Genomic DNA, 18,034 nt, shown 5'->3' on the forward strand with positions numbered 1-18,034 from the left:
TTCCTGCTGTTACAGCTCCTTGATTCAAAGGCCATATTATATTCTAAAGTCCCAGCTCTCAGGCTGCCACAGCTCTCAACTGTCCTATCTTCTATCGTCTCGGGGGGGTCCCATACCTTCTCACAGTGTTTTCTTATTGGCTGCGTGTTCTTCATCACATCGGGGTCACCAGCCGTTATAAACTTCACAGCAGTGTTGTTATTATCGTCTCCACCAGGGCTCCTCTCCAGCCCTCTCTGAATCCTAGCTACCTTCCTTTTTATCCCCTTTTATCCTAGCTACCTCCACAGGCTACAGCTGCTGCCCAATCAAGGACATCACAGCTGCAGCCCATTTACATTAACTAAGATCAGGGCAATACAATACAGAGATCTTTTACTGCCATACGTTTACAATACATATATTTACTCAGAGGATTGCTTTGTATGAAGCCTGAATTCCAACATGAATGTTCTTATACGTCTTTACATTATATATGGAATATATTGCTGGATGTCTCAGTGACACATCGAGAGTTTCATGGGAGACTGGTCATGAATGGTATTGCCAGTTGAGCCTGAATTTAGCACAAGAATAAGACATTGTACTTGACAGAGTGATTAATTACATCTGATAAGATTCAATAATGAGATGTCAGTTTCTCTATACATCCTTTTGAAATTATGTATCTACAGTACCAGCAGTATTTTTCAGTGGTCATTAGATTATGTGTAGAAGTGGAAAGAGGTACATGTATGTGAATGTTGTGTGAAAAAAGTCCTGAAGCAATTGATTGTATCATTAACAATTACTTAATCATGCTAGTGAATGTTAATTGCATCACTTGCCAGAAAATAAAGGACTGTGTTCCCAAAGGCATTCTGTAAGTTTAAGTTCAGAACAGCCAGAAAATAATTGCAATAATCATCTCTATTCTTGGTCTTTTTTATTTTTTTTGAAAGTAGCATAATTAATTAAAAATAGAATCAAATACTTTAACTGACAGATAACTAATTAAAACAGAGGACAGAGGAGGGTATACATAATAATAACTAGTTTCAAATCTTGGCATCAACAATTCACAGTTACTGTTAGATCATATAAAACTGTTTGTGTTATTTTGGTGGGATTCTGGGGAAAAAAAGGTTTCCGTATTTCAGAATTCTAGAAAAAATAATTACATTAGTAATTTTAAGTATTGTACTCTGCATAAAAAAACCCACAAACCACAAATGGACATTTGCATCATCAGATCATGCCTTGCTGTGTGAATCATGAATGCTTAGAAAGAAATTTGCTCTGGATATTTTTTAACTAAGTCTCTAATTTTGGTCTTGCTGCTGTAACTTTGTGTGTCTTATTTTAGCGCCGTATTCCCTGAAGTGTAAATGAAGCATACTTGAGAGATTTAATGTCTCAGAAATGGGGTTCAAATTTATTTGTGTACTCATGGGCAGAGCACAATATGTCAGGGAGTATATGAAAAGCAAGTTCTTTTTTTTTAAGTCTGCCTCCAGACTGGCAAAAAAAATGCCTGATGAATTTCTTTGGCTCTGTCTGATCTCTTCCACCTGTCTGCATGGAGCATCATCAGCATGCTAGAGATTAGTTCTTCTGAAAAGATATATTGTTGAGAAGAGTGAAATTCCTGTAAAGAGCTCTTAAGCAACTGGTAGTACAGTCGCAGTTTGGCTTTATTTTTTGTGTGAGAGTTCTGTATCTTTTAGCCAGCCTCTCCTACCCCCAAATCTGTGTTGTTTTGTTCTGAATTCCATAACTGGAGCTGCCTGGCAGTCAGGTCTGTTTGGAAGGTTTTCTGCAAAATCTTGTGTGATGTAAGATACTTCCTGTTCTTTCCAAGTCCATAGGGCTAATACATAGATTCTAGCATTGGTAGTTCTCATAGGCAGATTAATGCTATTTTGGGAGCTGCAAATGTCCATAGCAATTAAGGCAGTTATAAGGCAGAGATTGTAACACTGGCTTCAGAAGGGTGTTTCTCCATTGTTTCTAGCATTTTTGTGATCTAAATGAGACAGGTGATTCCCATGTCTTAACAGACATCGTTTCCTGATACAAACAATCACACAGCTGGCCATAGGTTCTTAGAGTGTAATATCCAGAATTTGTGGAGATCCTCACAAGCATTTAAATGGTGTAATAATGTGAAGGTCATTATAGAGAGCAGTATGGATTCTGAAATTTACCCTTTAAAATTCATGTACATGTTTACTGTTGAATATTCTTCTTGCCTATTGGAGGATGGATATGTGGCTACTGAATGAAGGGCCAGGTTTGTTCTCAATTCAGTGAAGTTGCTCCTGATCTACACTGGTGTATCTTCAGTACAAATCAGGTAGTTATTCTACTCCTGGAGTCAGTTGTAGCCTACTTCTGTCACAGCATTTGAGATTCCTACACAGGCAAGAATTCTGTCTATATATAGATATTTTAGAAGAGTTACTGGATATTTGTTTCTCACTGCAGACAACAGTGATTCATATATGTGTTATGTAACTTTTGGGGGTATTTTTCTTCCTTTTCATTTAGTAATGCAGTAATTTAAATGCCAACAATGCCAAGACACCTATTTTTTTTTTTTTTTTACTTTATTTGACACAGATTTTTCTCTAGAGTATTTAATGGTTCATGTATTTTAGATTTATTTCAGTATTATTTGTTCTTGGGGTTAGCTTCCCTTTTTACTACCTAAAGGATATACTTTAACTCTCACACTGCAGAATTTCTACTGTTAACGGACATCAGGTTTTTTATAGTACTATGTTTATGTAGTTCCCTTATTCCTAATCATGTTGGCTTGATTCAAGAGGACAGAATAATACTAACTGTGATTTTTTTCCCTCCCATTAAGTTTTTAATCCTCTATGGCTTTGAAAGTGCGGACGTCTCGGAGATGCAGGAAAAAATGCGTAGGCAGATGCATGGTTTAATGACCTCACAGACTTGCAGAAGTCACTGTGCAAAGAATATTTACAGTATGTGAACTCCCTGGTGCTGGCAGACTGATGAGCCTCCATCAGCTGAACTTTAATTGCCAGGCAAGAAAAACAAGGGAAAGATGGGTCTTGCTTAGGTTTGTGTGAAGACAGTAATGTTGAATAAAGGTGTCAACTATATTAGATTTTAGGGCTCCCATTTTCAAAAGATTGCTCACAGAGTTCTGATGTTATTTCAGAACAATAGCTTGTGGAAGGTAAGAGTTCCATAGCAAATCTATCTAAACAGGCATAGATTGAAGGGGTTGCTAAAACAAGACGATATGAAACTGGTGTATTTGCACATTCTTTGGTGTGTTCTTAACTTCCAGAGAGATTCAGAAAATAAATGAATGAGAAAAATAATTGTGCAAAGAGGTGGAAGTTGAACACTTTGAAAAAAATAGAAAATTAATTGGGCTATTACTTTATCAAAAAGAAAAATACCAGGCAAAGGGAAGCAGAAACTAATTTGGTTTTGGTGCAACTGTAGCAAGTGTCCAAAGAAAAAGCCAAGAACAGGAAATAAATTCTGTACATGGAGAGAAATATGATGCAGTGGGGATAAATGAAGCACAGTGAAATAAGGAAGTGAAGTTAAGGTGTTGAAACATCAAGGTAAAGTATTAAAGAGAGTAAGAATTTGGAGAATAGATGGCAAAATAACATCTGGCCAGGTTCTCAAACAGCTGTGGAGCTGCAGAGTGACTGCAGGTATCTTGTCACTTCTGTGATATGTCTTCAGCAGCACAGAAGGGCAACATGTTAAACTGAACTGAAACTTTAATTATGCTATAGGAGTGGCAGGAGGTCAATAATATTTATAATATGAACATTTGTGACAAATCAATTGTATAATGAAAGCAATTATAACATCATTAGAAGTCTGATAAACCAATAACTCTGTGATAATTACTTTTCAGTTACAAGAAATAATTTACCACAGGAGATGCTGGAAAACAATATATGAACCTTGTTAGCTGTAGTCACATCTGAGGCATATGTGCCATTTAATAGCAAGTTTGAATCCCATCATTCATTTGAACATGGTAGATTTTTGCCAAACAAGGCCTGTATTTGGAAAGGTAGTTACACATATGTATGGGTCTTTGGGTCCGTTAAAAATTTGAGAAATATAAATTTCTTGTCTCATTGAATAGCAGGATGATGTGGGTTTTTGACTTGGCTTTTTTGTCAGATCAGCGTGTGCAGTGGGGCGAGGGGATTGTGAATAAGTGCTTGAGAGCAGAGGATGAGAGTGATAGTTTGCTTTTCTAGGAGTGATTAGCTAGGACACAGGATTATAGCCAACATGAAATTTTAACACATTTCAGTTCTGAAAAGTGACCTACAACTGTAACTAACTTTTGACATGCATGCCTCACTTTCATTTATTTAACCTCTGTAGCTGAACAAACTGATTCCTTGAAACTGTGCCTGGGAAACAAATACTGAATTATGGTCTGAAACTAATAGAATCACAGAAAGATTTGGGTTGGAAGGGCGCTGTAAGATCATCCTGTTCCAAGCCCCTGCTATGGCCAGGGACACCTTCTGCTATCCCAGGTTGCTCCAAGCCCCATCCAGCCTGGCTTTGGACACTTCCAGGGATGGGCCAGCCTCAGCTTCTCTGGGCAACCTGTGGCAGTGAATATTATATGATTTATTATTTATGAAACTGTCCTGTTTGAATAAAGGACAATCCTTACCTTTCAGAACAGTTTTTATTCCAGAGTTTCGATCATGATAAGAAAAAATTTTTAGTCCTACAAATTTAGGTGGGGCAGTTTCTTTATGTCTTCCATGACCAATCCTCCTTCCAGGGAGCTATCTTTTGTTCATGGGCCATTGAGTGTCACTGCAGGACTGATAAAATTCCATCATCCCATTGGAAAATGCTCCACCCAGGGGGAGGAGCCAAGCATTCCTACCTGGATATAATCTGAGGTCTGGAACACCACAGCAGCCTTTTCCCACTGGATTCCCAGAGGAGCAGCTTTCTTCTCCACTGGATTCCCTGAGGAAGACCAGGCCCATCTACACCACCACTGGACCTTCATGGCAAAACTACGCCCTTCTACAGGATCACCGCTGCAACAGAACCACACTTGGCACTGCAGGAGAACTGCAGCCACCATTTAATCAGAGTGTTACCAACACCATGACCCACAGGGTGTCAGGTCGTGTTCTGTCACTAAGTTTTGGGTTTTTTAGTACTATTGCATTTGTATTTTAATTTTCCTAGTAAAGAGCTGTTACTCCTATTCCCATGTCTTTGCCTGAGAGCTCCTTAATTTCAAAATTATAATAATTCTAAGGGAGGGCAGCTACATTTTCCATTTTAAGGGAGGCTCCTGCATTCTTTAGCACACACCTGTCTTTCTCAAACCAGGACACGGCCCTTGGTCTCAAAGTTACACATAGGTTGTGTTTTTGCAAATGGTTGTTTTGGAAATGCTTAAATGCTTTACATTTATGGCACACCCTATTTCTTGCTTTTTCCTCTGTCTTATCTCCAGATTTCATTGTTATTTTTTCCCATTGGGTAGCTAATTGTAAGAAGTAAATTATTAAAAGCCTGTAGAGCCTATAGGAACCCATTAAAAGCCTTGCCCCCTGGTGAGGATTTTCTGCTGCAACTTTCAACTGAGATTTGTCACTTAATCAGTTTTTAATTTGATTAGCATGTGATATGTGTTTTTCCATTTCAAGATCTCAGTCAACATTTCAGTAAGTACAAGGTCTAATTTATCCACATAAAATGCTAACTACATCAAGCAATTTTCTTTTTAATATGAACTTTTAATTTCATCAAGTTAGTTGAGATGCTTTTCCCTTAGATACATCCTGGTTGGCATTAATTATTTTACCATACTTTAATTCTTTGTTTATGAAGATGTAACTAGATTGCAGTTTATTTGTGCAAACTGTTTTGTAGAGTGGAAAATAATAAAGTTAAGATTTCTGAAAATAATTCCTTTTTCACTCTTTTTTCAAACTGATTCAGTTTGAGGTTATAGGTATTTTGTTGGTTTCTTTCTTCTTTGGTGTTTTTTAGGTTGTTTTTTTTTTTTTTGTTTGTTTGTTCTCTTTTTTGTTTTGGGTTTGTTTTTTTCTTTCTTTTTATTGCATCTTCTGGCACTGAATCAAATGTCCTCCTAAAGGTGCTAACACTGTCACACTTGGAGTAGAGTACTTAGTACTATGAGGGATTGGGATTAGCAAAGGACATAAATGGAACTTTTTTTTCTGAATAGTAAAACTTTTTGGTTTTTTACAGGTGGTGGAAAATTGGTCACAGGAGTTGCAGGCCACTGTTGGAACATTTATGACTGAGGTAAGAGCCTTGTCTCTCCTTCCTTTTTGGTACTGTAAATGTGATATGTTTGTTTAGACAAAAATGTGTGTGTGGTTTCCTTGTGGTAGTACCAAACTGAGAGATGTTTACGTTTTTTTCCCCAAGTTCTGTGACAGCAGGTTTGAAAAAGATAAACTTAATTCCCAGATATTTATCCTCTCTTATAGCACTGAATTAACTGAACTAAAAATTTGCATATAGCTTCTGGTTATCTAAAATATTTCTGTCTCCCTGAGGCCCCCTACCCACCCCAAAAATGTATGTTTATGAGTTTTTGCTTACCTACTCTAAAACTAGTAAGAAATGGTTTTATGTCTCTGTGTCCTGGGGTGATGTTATGGTACTGTGTCCCCTGTTGTCTTCTTTATGCCCAGATGTGAGTCCTGTACCTCTAAGCTCAAAGGGGAAGGAATTCTTTAGCCCTAGGTTCAAAAACAAGCTGTGATTGTACACTGTGGTATTCAACAAAGACTGTGGTATTTCTTTTAGAGAAGACACCCTTTTCAGAATGTTTCCTCCTAATTTGTTTCAAAACTGAGATTCTCTGATACGACATGACTTTTTAGATTACTCAGTGCATTAAAACTGTTCTGAATTTTTGAGTGTAAAGCACTGCTTGGATCAAAAATCAGGTAGAGAACCATAGTGAAAAGTGGTAAACTGTGTAAAGCAGTAGCCAAATTTTGAAGGAACTTCAGCCAGTGGAAGATCCGAATCTGCTTGGCTGGCATAAATTAAGTAAGTGGAAAGAGTGCCTGGATGCTCCCTAAAATGCTTTCAGGAAAAACTGTCATGGGTCAGCTTCACATTTGAACCATTTCACATTCGTTTCCTTGTAACATTTTTAAGGAATCTAAAGGTGTGATGCCACTGTGCTTTTGTGTTAGTTGAAAGGGCAGATGAGTCGTGTTTGTTTCGGATATGTGAGTAGTACTTTGACAGAAATTGATGTGAGCACAGAGCTTTCAGTGTGAAATTTAGTATCAGCTCATACTCAGAAAGTCTTTCCTGTGTGTAATGGTTGTTCTCTTCACTGTGGTGTGTTTCCAAGACGTTGATTTCCCTGCAGAGTTGATTGTAACTGTGGCCACTTAGGCTAATGTCCAACAGTGGAGGGGAACACTGAGATACTGAGATTCCCCCACCAGCAGGAGGAGATCAGTTTTGCTTAGGATGCCTTTTTTAAACAGCATTTATGGCTAAGGATCAGCTCACAGCAAAGGGTTGCTGCACATCTCCCCATGCATCCTGTGGTAGCACACAGCGCTGGAAATGGTGAGGAACAAGTTGCCATGCGCTGTGTACCATGTGATTTCTCCCTCTGAGCAGATTTTTTTCACAACTTTTATCTTACCAGAGGTTTAAAGTCAACTTTGGCAACCTGTTCTTTATTATCTAATTTCTGATATTTCTTGTGTTACAATGCTAATGTGGGCACCTGAGATTCTACAAGCTGAAGCTGGTGTTAGCAATGCAATTATATATAGTATCAGCTCAAATACTTACCACAGTAATATGGTTCTGTGTTTTGATTTTATTCCTAGTCCATTTTTCAGCCTCTCTTTCGAATGACTGCAGACTGATTTACTATTTGCTCGCACTGCTATTGGATTTCAAAGGACACCACAGTAGGGAAAACTACTGTGAAAATAAAACATTTGTGTTTTTAATTAAATGAAAATGGTAGGAAATGTAAAGCTTTTAGATTAAGGATACATAATTAAGTCTATATGGACTTTTTTGTATTCATTTAAGTTCTGTGTCCAGTATGTGTGAAGTGACCAAGTTAACCACATGTCCTTTCCCCCCTCTCCCCTCATAGGAGCACCCTCTCTTCAGTGCTACTAATCCTGAGGTCTCAGGCATTTATTTGATTGGAACTGAAGCAGCCCCTACTACCTGTGAATTTCTTTTTTTGAAAAAATGACAGGAGCTTTTTAAAAAATGGTTCTAAAACATTAAATCTGTTCTATTTCTTCATCCTTTTTGAAAATTCACTTCATTTTAACATGAGTAAGTAGTGAGAGTTTTCTGCCTTCAAAACCCTTTTCCATTCATATTCTGTGCAAGAGAAACATTATGTGAGCCTGAATTGAGGGCAGGACAAACTTTGAAATGAGAGGCCAAACATGAAGCTTAAATAGAGCCACAGAATGGTGTGTAGGCTTTAAAGCATCTCCAAAAGTCATTATGTCTAATTTTGTACTCACATGCAAGCCAGTTGACAATGTTGCGCAGTAAAGTCACTATTCAGCTTGAAGATTTATATTTCTTTGGTTTTGTGGCTTTGTTGTTCCTCTTCAATTTTGACATGGAATTTGTTATAAATGGGATTGTTTGGGGACAAGAATTAAACTTTACTCAGGGAAACCTACCAATTTTTTGGAACCAAAGAATTTATCATCCAGCTTTTGTCACCATACTCAGCTACAGCCTAAGAGAGCTGTGTTAACCCAATTGCTATCCTGACCAAGGGACAGCCAGCCCTTTGTGTGGAGTTCACCTCCTTTTTCATCACCCATAGAGTCTGAAGAGTACTGAGCAATCTCTAAGTTGGTGCATTGTAATCAGACATCAGCATCCAGATTTCTTACCTGGACATCTCACGCATTTTTCTCACTCCCATCTGGTTCATATGGAGCTATTTCATCCAGTTGCTATAGCAACCACTTTCTGCTCCATTTAATTTTTATTATATAAAGTGTACTATTAAATACTTGATAATGGTGTATTTCAGGATTTAAAGTTAGGTGATGTAATTTATGTAAGTGTTAGAGAATAATTCTAGATGATATCTACTCACACTGTCCTCTGTTCAAACAATGCTTCATGACATTTAGATAAAGGGCTTCCAGTATCCTGCAGTTTTTACTGGAAGCTGATGGCTGGTTAAGAAGGGCCACTGTGGGAGATGTGCACAATCAGTATGGACAATAGAAGGAAATCTACTGTTGCTATTACTCATCCTCACTGTCTACTGTACACTTCCAGTTTTCCTAGTAATCATGACATGGTTTCCTTGTAGTTAAAATTACACAGTAGTTTGTACTGTACTCCTCAAAGAAAATGTAACCAGGACGGTACAGAATCTAGGTGTGGAGTTCAAGGAGAATGACAGAAGATGATGTGACCAACTTTCTGTTTAAAGGCTTAAGGCACTTAAAACTGCTTTGGTTGCTATGCTGTAATTAATAGAAGGTAGCCAAAGGACACTCTCTTAGACAAATGGATTCAGGGTAATTGAACAATGGACAATCTCAGTTTTAAAAATATCAGTTTATTGCTGACAGTTAGGGTCAATAGGATCTGTATTTAGCACTTCCAGCAATCACGTCTGACAACATTATTCAATGCAGTAAGTTTGTCTGGCTAATGTCAAGGCAACAATTTTGTTTATGTAGAATAAGCTGCTGATTAGAATTTTTTTCTGGCTCCAAGTCATTTGGATGAGTGATCTAGTCTTGCATGTAAAAGTAATTATTTTTTCCTTACTAGCAGATCTCACAGTTTGCCTTTATGCTACTAAGTTTTGTTGCCATATTTGCAGTAAACTCTACAAAATCAAAATACTTTTGGGGCAGACGAAATGCTGCGGCTAATCTGAATGCAGACTTTCTTCATGTCTTAAGCTATGAATTGCAGAAATTAAGTCCTTGCCATGGGTAGACAGAGACACAATTAGTTACACCAGTATTAGTAAAGAAGAAACAACTTTAAATGTATACAAATAAAGAAACCAGCAGCAAAATTCTTGGCTAAAAAGTTTTGATCTTGCCAGTGCTTTTAATATGGCAGCACAAGACTTCTTGCCTGGTTAACATTATCGTGTGTGAACAGAAATCTTGATCCAAGAGCTGGAGAATGAATTATTCAGCACTGAGGAGAAGCAGCAAAAAAAGAAAGTTCAGCCAAAGTTCAGCAACCTGTTAGGAAGGAAAGTCTAGATAGGAGTTGTGTTTGTGTTCTGCTCTGTGACCTTGGGCAAGTAACTTTGTCTCCAGCTTTGTCCATTATTTCTCCTACCATTTGCTAGTCTTGGCTACTTAACCCATAATCTCTCTGAGGCAAGGATTGTGCCTTGCCACAGGAGCCCTGATCTTAGTTGAGGCTTTAGCATATCACTGCAAAGCAGAGAAGAGCTAGCACAGTTTGGAAGCTGAGAGAAGTAAATAGAATAGCTGCAGCAGTAGTTTGCCCTTTATCCTGGCAGTAGTACATATGCATGCCTAGCACTGACATGGGAAAATGAAGGCCAGTTGTACTTGTAACATTAACGCACTTCCTAAAATTGTAATAATGTATTTCTTTTAAAGAGTCATTCTGGCAGCCTGATTAAGCACCATTTAGCTTTAATGATCAGTTTGATGTTTGTTCTGAGCAAGACTTGTTGGCTGCTTCAAGAAGACTGAAGTTGCAGTTGTGTTAGACTAGGATAAATTAGGGAACTGAAGTGCAGGGGGACAGAACAGGGTGCTGAGAGGTTGCTTTTTCCAAGCTCCTTGCAGATTTTGGAGATTTGCACCATTCTCCTTCTGTAGAGTTTTTTCATACCTTCTTTTTGCATATCATCCCTGTTGTCCTATTGAAACTTTGAGCTCCTTGTGCGCCTTTCCGATTGAATCCTTTGCACAGCACAACTCTCTCTTACTAACTTCTGTCAGTATTCTCCACATCCCAGTGTCTCAGAAGAATGCAGCTGTTAAATACATATTGGGGATAAACTGTTTCATATTCACAAATGTAGGGTTTAATTCAGAAAAACAACAAAAAATCCTATGCATATTGCATTTTTACAAAATAGGGATTGGTTCCAGCCAGACCCCTTCAGAAGAAATCAACTAAAGCATATTAAAATCTTTGTCAAATCCCGGCCAAACAAAACCCAACAAAACTAAGCAGATGTAGCTCCTCAGAATATCTCTGTCTCCTGTGTGGAAAGCTACCTTTTAAGTAATGCTTTAACCTTGGCTCTTTGTATATAAACTTTGTATATAAATATAAGCAAGTTGGAGCATAGATCTCTTTTCCCCTCCTTTCAGGAGGGTAACAAAGCACACCAACCATGTTGTGACCCAAACTCTTTCACTCCTACTGTGTTTCTGTTGTAGTTCTTGTTTGTGCAAATGTTTATACTCATGACCTTTTTAGAGCTCCTTATTCTGAACTTCACTCAAGGAAAAACACAGAATAATTAGTCATCATTTTAGGATAGAGAACACTGCATGAAAATACATTTTCTGAGAACTGGACTAGGTAACAAAACCAGCAAACTGGAAATCCAGTTCATATGGTTTTTTAGAGGAATCCCTGTAATTTTGTGAGAAGGCTAAAATCCTCATTTTTAGGCAAAGCAGTTAGCTTAGCACTTAATGGAGTAGCTGTGTATGTTTCTGTGGAGTTGGGAACACATTTGGGAGAAGGCTGACTACTTTTATCTACAAATCTTTTATTTAAATATATATCATTCAAGTCAGAAACAGGGATAAATTCAAATGTCTATAGTACACTAGTCCAATCCTTTCCGTATTCCCCACAGAAATAAGTTTCTTTTGCAGCAGTTTCCTGCCATTTCTATAGATCTATTAAGCTGATATGTCTCCTGAGTGAAAAAAATTTATTGGAGTAATTTTTTCATATACACTTAATATCAAAATACCAATTCCTATTGCAGAATGAAGTCTTAGTTCATTATTTTTGTGCATTGCTTCTTGCCAGCTGTGCCAGAAGATAACTTTATCTTAGCTGTTTGTCCATACAGTTAATGCTATTTTCAGTGTTTAGAAAATACAGCCAGAGAAGCGAACAGGTAGAAAAAGGGTCACTTTATGTCCTTATAAGATGCCATTGTCTTCAAATTTCATTTGTTTAAGGGTGTTTATTTGAGTTAATCTTAGTACTTTAAAAAGATGGATGTATTGGGTGAGGAAAGAATTAGAACCTGTTAAAAATCTAAACTGAGCTAATGCTGAATAAAAGCACAGAACTCCTCATGATGCTTACTCCCTTTTGGCTTGATAAATTAATTTTTCAGTATCAGTATTCTTAAATTACTTATGGAAACATTTTGTACAATTCATTTACATCATTTAGATTGTCACTGTTTGTTGCCTGGGAGGAACTGTTTCAAGTTTTCTCACAAAATAATCTGTCTGTTTAGCTTGACTGGAATGTGAAGGTTAGGACTTTGCATCCAAGTGGAAGTAGGAATTTTAAACTAAATTGTCCACTTACGTACGAGGAATATGTAGGTAGAGTGGAGATCAGGCTCTATTCTGCTTAGCATGTGCTAACGTAGTCTTCTCAGTGTAATCTTTTACCTTGCCTAAATAAAGTTTTAAATGCATGTTTCTCTCAAGGTGCTCATAGAAGTTTATGTTAGTCTGCATTGTGCAGCAATTCTCAGAAAAATAATACCAGGAGAAGTCACTGAGAATTGTGTTGCCATAAAAGCCAGAATCACTTATTTCCCTTTACAATTTAAAACATTGCATAGGACTCTCCAGGGTAGAAATAACATCTCCAGCCAGCCTGATTTGAATTACTGAAAGTAGCAACACCAAAAAAACAATTGCCTTCTATAATTTAAAATTCAATGTATACCTTATTGCCAGAGTAGGAGGGATGCATTTCACTGTAGTTCTCATGGTGGTGTCCATCAGGAGTAAAAGAAGAAAAGAAGAAAAGTCTTACCCAATCCTAGAATATGCTGGGTCACAAACATCTGGTAACGAAAAACAGAATTTGGTGAAAATTCACTTGAAACGGTTAAACTAAAAGTGGTCATTATGAAGGGTGTGTGTGTGTGTGATGCAGCTTTTCAAAATTAGTCTTTTAAAATCCTGCCTGTTTTGACATTCTGATCTGACTTTGTGGCTTCTTTGTCTCTGTGAACAGCTTCAATTGTCTCTTGCTAACATGAAAATATAAATCAGCATAAACTTACATGAATTAAGACAAGGTTCTGCAACCCATGGTGTGTGTGTGGGTGGTGAGGCAAAGTGAAAATTTTCCAGGATAGAAATCCATTTTAATTTAGGTGAAATGTACATTTTTGAGTTGAGTCTGTGGTTAGAAACCATAGTTATTTAGCCAGACGGCAAGGCCTAAGCTCAGTGAAGTTACTTCAGCGAAGGTCAGAGATAAAGGGGAGGAGACAGAAGATGATAGAGAGAGACAGGGACTGCTGTAAGGGCATGTCAGCCTGACCTCGGAATTCTTTCTGATAAAAAGGAACTAGTGGTAAATGTCACACGAAACCCATAAAAATGAATATGCATGAACCTACTGTGAAACTGTATGCATATGTATTTGAGAGAGAGACAAAAAGAGACCTGGAGTTCTCAGAGGGACGCATGCCTTTTTTGAGGAGAGCAATCTCCGCATGCATCCAGCGCTGCAATAAACAAACCAGCTTTACAACTTTCACAAAGTTGTGGGGTTTTCTTCTTTTCTCCTCAAAACAGTGGGTTGGTGCTTGTGCAGAGGCAGCTGCGCTTCACACTGGTGGGTGGAGGGTGTCTGAAGTGGAGCAGACAGGGCAGGGCTGGGGGCTTTGTGTTGCACACCTGGTCAGAAACATGAAGTGTAGAGGATACACCCTGCAGTGCTCCAGGTTCCAGGCACTAGGGTAGCACCTCTGACCAGTTACATGAAATCCCAAATGCTGTTAGAGGTAAAGGATGCAAGTCCATCAGCATTTACAGTGTCAGTCTCCTTGCTGTGAATGAGTTAGTTCAGCTGGGTAAAAGCTGATGTCAGGGGATCAGAGAGGAATGGATGCTGTCACACAGCAGCACTCTCTGTCACAGAGAACGGAGGGCAGGATCCACCTGCATTGCTTTGTGACCCTTGTGGAGGTGTCCACAGGCAGCCCTGATGGATCCAGTAGTTACAGCCTAAATTGCTGCCTCAGACCCTGGCTGTGCTGCTCCCCGTGCAGTGACTGGAGGTGGGAGTTGTGTTTCAGCCTGGATTCCCTTATGATCCTGTGAACTCTCAAGCCCTTCTGCAGTACCTCAGACACACACACATGTTTTCTTCAACCATGGGGCTCCATTTTTAGCAGAGAGGTGGAGCAGCAGCAGTTAAAATTTCCAGAAGGGTTTGGTTGTGTTGTTGTTAATGTGCAAGAGTGACAAACCTTCAATTAATTTACATCCGATTATTTCATCTGAATTGGTCTGAAATAATCCACAGTGCAACTCCCTTAGCTTCAGCTGACCCTGTGACATCATTAAAATTATAGAAAGGTATTGATATTTCCCTAATGCAGCCAAGAGTTTGTAAATGGAATCGTACTAATTCTTATATAATGAAGCTAAAATCTATATATACCTTACTTTCTCTTTTGTAACATATTCTCTTAAATAAATCCAGGACTATGTTACCCTGGAGTACTGGGTTTCTATTGGTATCAAACTCACTCACTTGCAACGAGATGTTAAGTGCAGTTTATGTAGATAAGGAGAAAAGCATAGGCTCTTGAGCAGAGCTTAAAACCCAGTAATGTTTTAATGACAAATTAAAAAGTTAGTGCATTGACCTGTTTGGAGTAGGCAAAAATGTAAAATTGTCTTTTTCAAATTAGAATTAGTTTTCTGTTTACCCGTAGCTGCAAAGGTTGTACAAGGGTGAACTGTTTATGTAGAATTTTGGAAGGTTTTAGGAAATGTTTTTCCTTCCTAAAGGAAAATCTTATGTGCTCCCTCCTGAGAACACATTCACCTGTGTCTGTTCTGTGCTGAAAAGCAAGATAACCTGGTATATGCTTGAATCTGTACTTCCTTATGTTTGTCTGCATTATTTTTCTCTTCAGTAAATACTCCTCCAGGAGGGTTGCATTTATGTTGTCAGTGGTCTTAAGTTATATTTGTGGTAGGATTTTTTGTTTTGTTTTAAATTCTCCTTTCTTTAAAAAAATAGTTTACTCACTTGATAATTGAACTTTGATCAGTGCTGCTCCACTTTTGTACCTTGGAAACTGCTCCTTCTTTCCCAGGAGTGCTGGTTGGGCTGGTGAAAGATGCTGCTTCTAGGTAAAACACTTTGCCCGTGTTTGTTATAGCTGTTACAAAATATACTGCAGAAAAATATTTTTGGTGCCGTTGCTACTAGAATTAGTTTACAAAACCAGCCACATAATTTGCTGTTGTTTTTTCAATTAGTATCTTTTTCAGAAAGAATCTGGCATACTATAAATCTGAATCCTGTTTCAAGATCCTAAATGGTAAATCTGTATCAGTTTCAGTGAGCTTATTGAAAAAATAGCGAGTCACCTGAAAGGTGTTTTATGTTCATTGCACTGAGCTTCCTTTTGGTGTGGTGATTAGTTTCCTGACATCATCCTTCAGTCTGTCTGTCTTTGTAAGTACCTGCCAGAGACTGAGACTGCTTACAGATCTGGAGGAAAGCAGACTGTTTCAAAGAGACGTAAGAGGCAACTTTTGAAATGTGTGTTTCCAGAATAACAGCAGAGTTGGGTATTTTTTTCCTTGACCTTGCAGACCTTGGTGCTGGCGTAGCTGTGTAGGGTTGAATGCAGCAAAAGCAGGAGAAATAGTAAATGGGATTTTGCCTGAGGCAAGCAGTCTTGTCCAAAGGATCTGAGGGCATGCTCAGTCACTTTAGGTGGTGATACCAGTGAAAATAGAGATTAGTGGATCTCCACTAACTGCTGTATAGAGGATGTTGCTCTTGAGCTGTCACAGCCTCAGACAGTTCTTTTCCAGAATCTGTGAATTAGCCCTAAAACTCTGTTTGACTAAACCAATTGTGAGATGGGAATAGTTTTTTTCTATTTTCACCCCATCCAGAAATCTGGATGAGTGAAATACCTTACCCTAATCATAGAATTGAAGGAGAACTATCAGGGAACAAGGCAACCTTCCTACTCTGGGTTTAACTCTAGGCAAACTATAGGTGAATCCTGTATGTCCTTCTGTGACAAAAGCAAGTAGGTAAACTCCTTACTTTCACTGTCAAGGATGCAGCACCTCTGTTTGCCAGAAATGCAGATTCTTTCTTGCCCCCTTTCTTCTGGAGGCAGTAGAAGCAGCTGTCTTTGCAGTAGCAGAGGGGTGCTTCTAATATAAGACTTACTACTTAACTAATTTTCTTCTTGGCATCTGAAGGAGGGTGTTAGGTTGTTTACTGCTTGTCACAGCCCCATTCCTGGCTTTGCTGAAAGTGTTCTCAGGGTGCTTCTTCAGCACAGCTTGTTCTGCAGTTTGAGGTTTGTCCATGTCCTTTCAGAGAATGTGGAAAGGCTTTTATTCTGAGTAATAGTTTCTTGCACAACATACCCTAAAAATGGCAAGAGTGGCATACCAGTCTGGAGAAAGCCTAGGGTATTGAGGAAGGAAAATAGAAGTCTGCTGGCAGGATTGTCCTTCATTAATTCTACTTGCAATTGAGAGAGAGGAAACAGTGAGTAAAGACCTGTCTTCCTTTCTTCCTTCCCTTAACTGCTTCTGTCCAAATAATGAAAAAGAAACTATTCCTTTGCTTTCTTTTTCACTTCTACTGTTGTTTACAGAAAAAAAAAAAAACAACTCAGTTCTGTATGAAGCCTGCAAATACATTTCCATCAGATTTATCTGAGATTCTCCCCTCAGCTGGCAATGTTACTTTGGTGGAAAATCAAGACTGCTGTTCTTTCTGCCAGTCTATAAATGCTGTGTAAGAATTGTGCATGGATATTTAGATTGCAGATATATTTCTCTGAATACATTGCTAGTGCAGACTGTTTCTTGGTTTCTTCCTGTTATTGTAGGTGACATATTTGTCCCCAAAAGCTGTGTTCTAACCTTCTGTGATTCCATTTGGTTTTTTGTGAATGCTTGTTTTATTTATGGCAACAGAATCAAAGCTTCAATGGCTAATGCCAAATGAAGTTTCATTGTACATATAAAAAATGGTGAAAAAAACTTTTCAAAAAATAAAAAAGAAGAAAATTGTTTTGTTGGATCATAAATTCATTGTATAACTCATTTTGGAAACGATTTCCAGACAGCTCTAGTCCAAACTTCTGCTGAGAGTGGTATGGAGAGTGCAGAACCTCCCTGGACAACCTGCTGCCATACCTGGCTGCATGTGTGGGAAGTCTTAAACTCTCTGTACTGTGTGATATAATAAATTACCTCCCTCTCGAACTTGCTGCTTGTTTTTGCAAGTAATCCTGGGGACGTGTCCTGGAAATGTGGTGCCATGTTTGTTCTGACTTGGGGGCTTGGGATGCCAGCAGTGTAGGGTGGGCTTGCTCAGTGTTCACAGTTGGTTCTCACTGCCACAAAGCAGGTGACTGTCAAAACCCATCTGGTGTTGTGGTTAGGAGTTGTTGTCCTGCTTTGCTTCTGGAAAGTGCACATAAATTGATGAGTGTGTCTTAGAAATTGTATCAGTGAACTGTCCCAGTTTGGAAATAGGGAAGTATTTCACTAGTGATCATTTTGTTCTCTAGCTAGCAACATGAGGATACAGCAGGAAAAGAACTCTAAATTGGTTTTGCTATAAGTATAAGGTTGGAAGGAACTCTAACTACAGAGTGGAGATGTGTAAAGACTACAGAAAAAAAGCAGCCTTTGAGAGGAGTGTAATGTGCAAGATAAAAGTGAGTGCAGAGAATAACTCAGACTGGCAGGCTGGCCAGTTTTGATTGACGTGGGTTTTAGGCATAAATGCACCCTTCAAAAGAGGAACTGAC

The 18,034-nt window shown here is 38.5% G+C and overlaps 1 long non-coding RNA gene across 1 annotated transcript in view; it reads left to right on the forward strand.

Moving 5' to 3' along the window:
- The window catches only part of LOC113459778 (uncharacterized), a 572,931-nt gene that overhangs the window by 276,825 nt on the left and 278,072 nt on the right, over positions 1–18,034 (forward strand). Inside the window, exon 5 of the long non-coding RNA XR_012581053.1 lies at positions 6,256–6,312. This is a non-coding gene — a long non-coding RNA (uncharacterized LOC113459778). The remainder of the gene's footprint in view (positions 1–6,255; positions 6,313–18,034) is intronic.

The sequence above is a fragment of the Zonotrichia albicollis genome, chromosome 7, assembly GCF_047830755.1.
Source record: "Zonotrichia albicollis isolate bZonAlb1 chromosome 7, bZonAlb1.hap1, whole genome shotgun sequence".
Taxonomy (NCBI): Eukaryota; Metazoa; Chordata; class Aves; order Passeriformes; family Passerellidae; genus Zonotrichia; species Zonotrichia albicollis.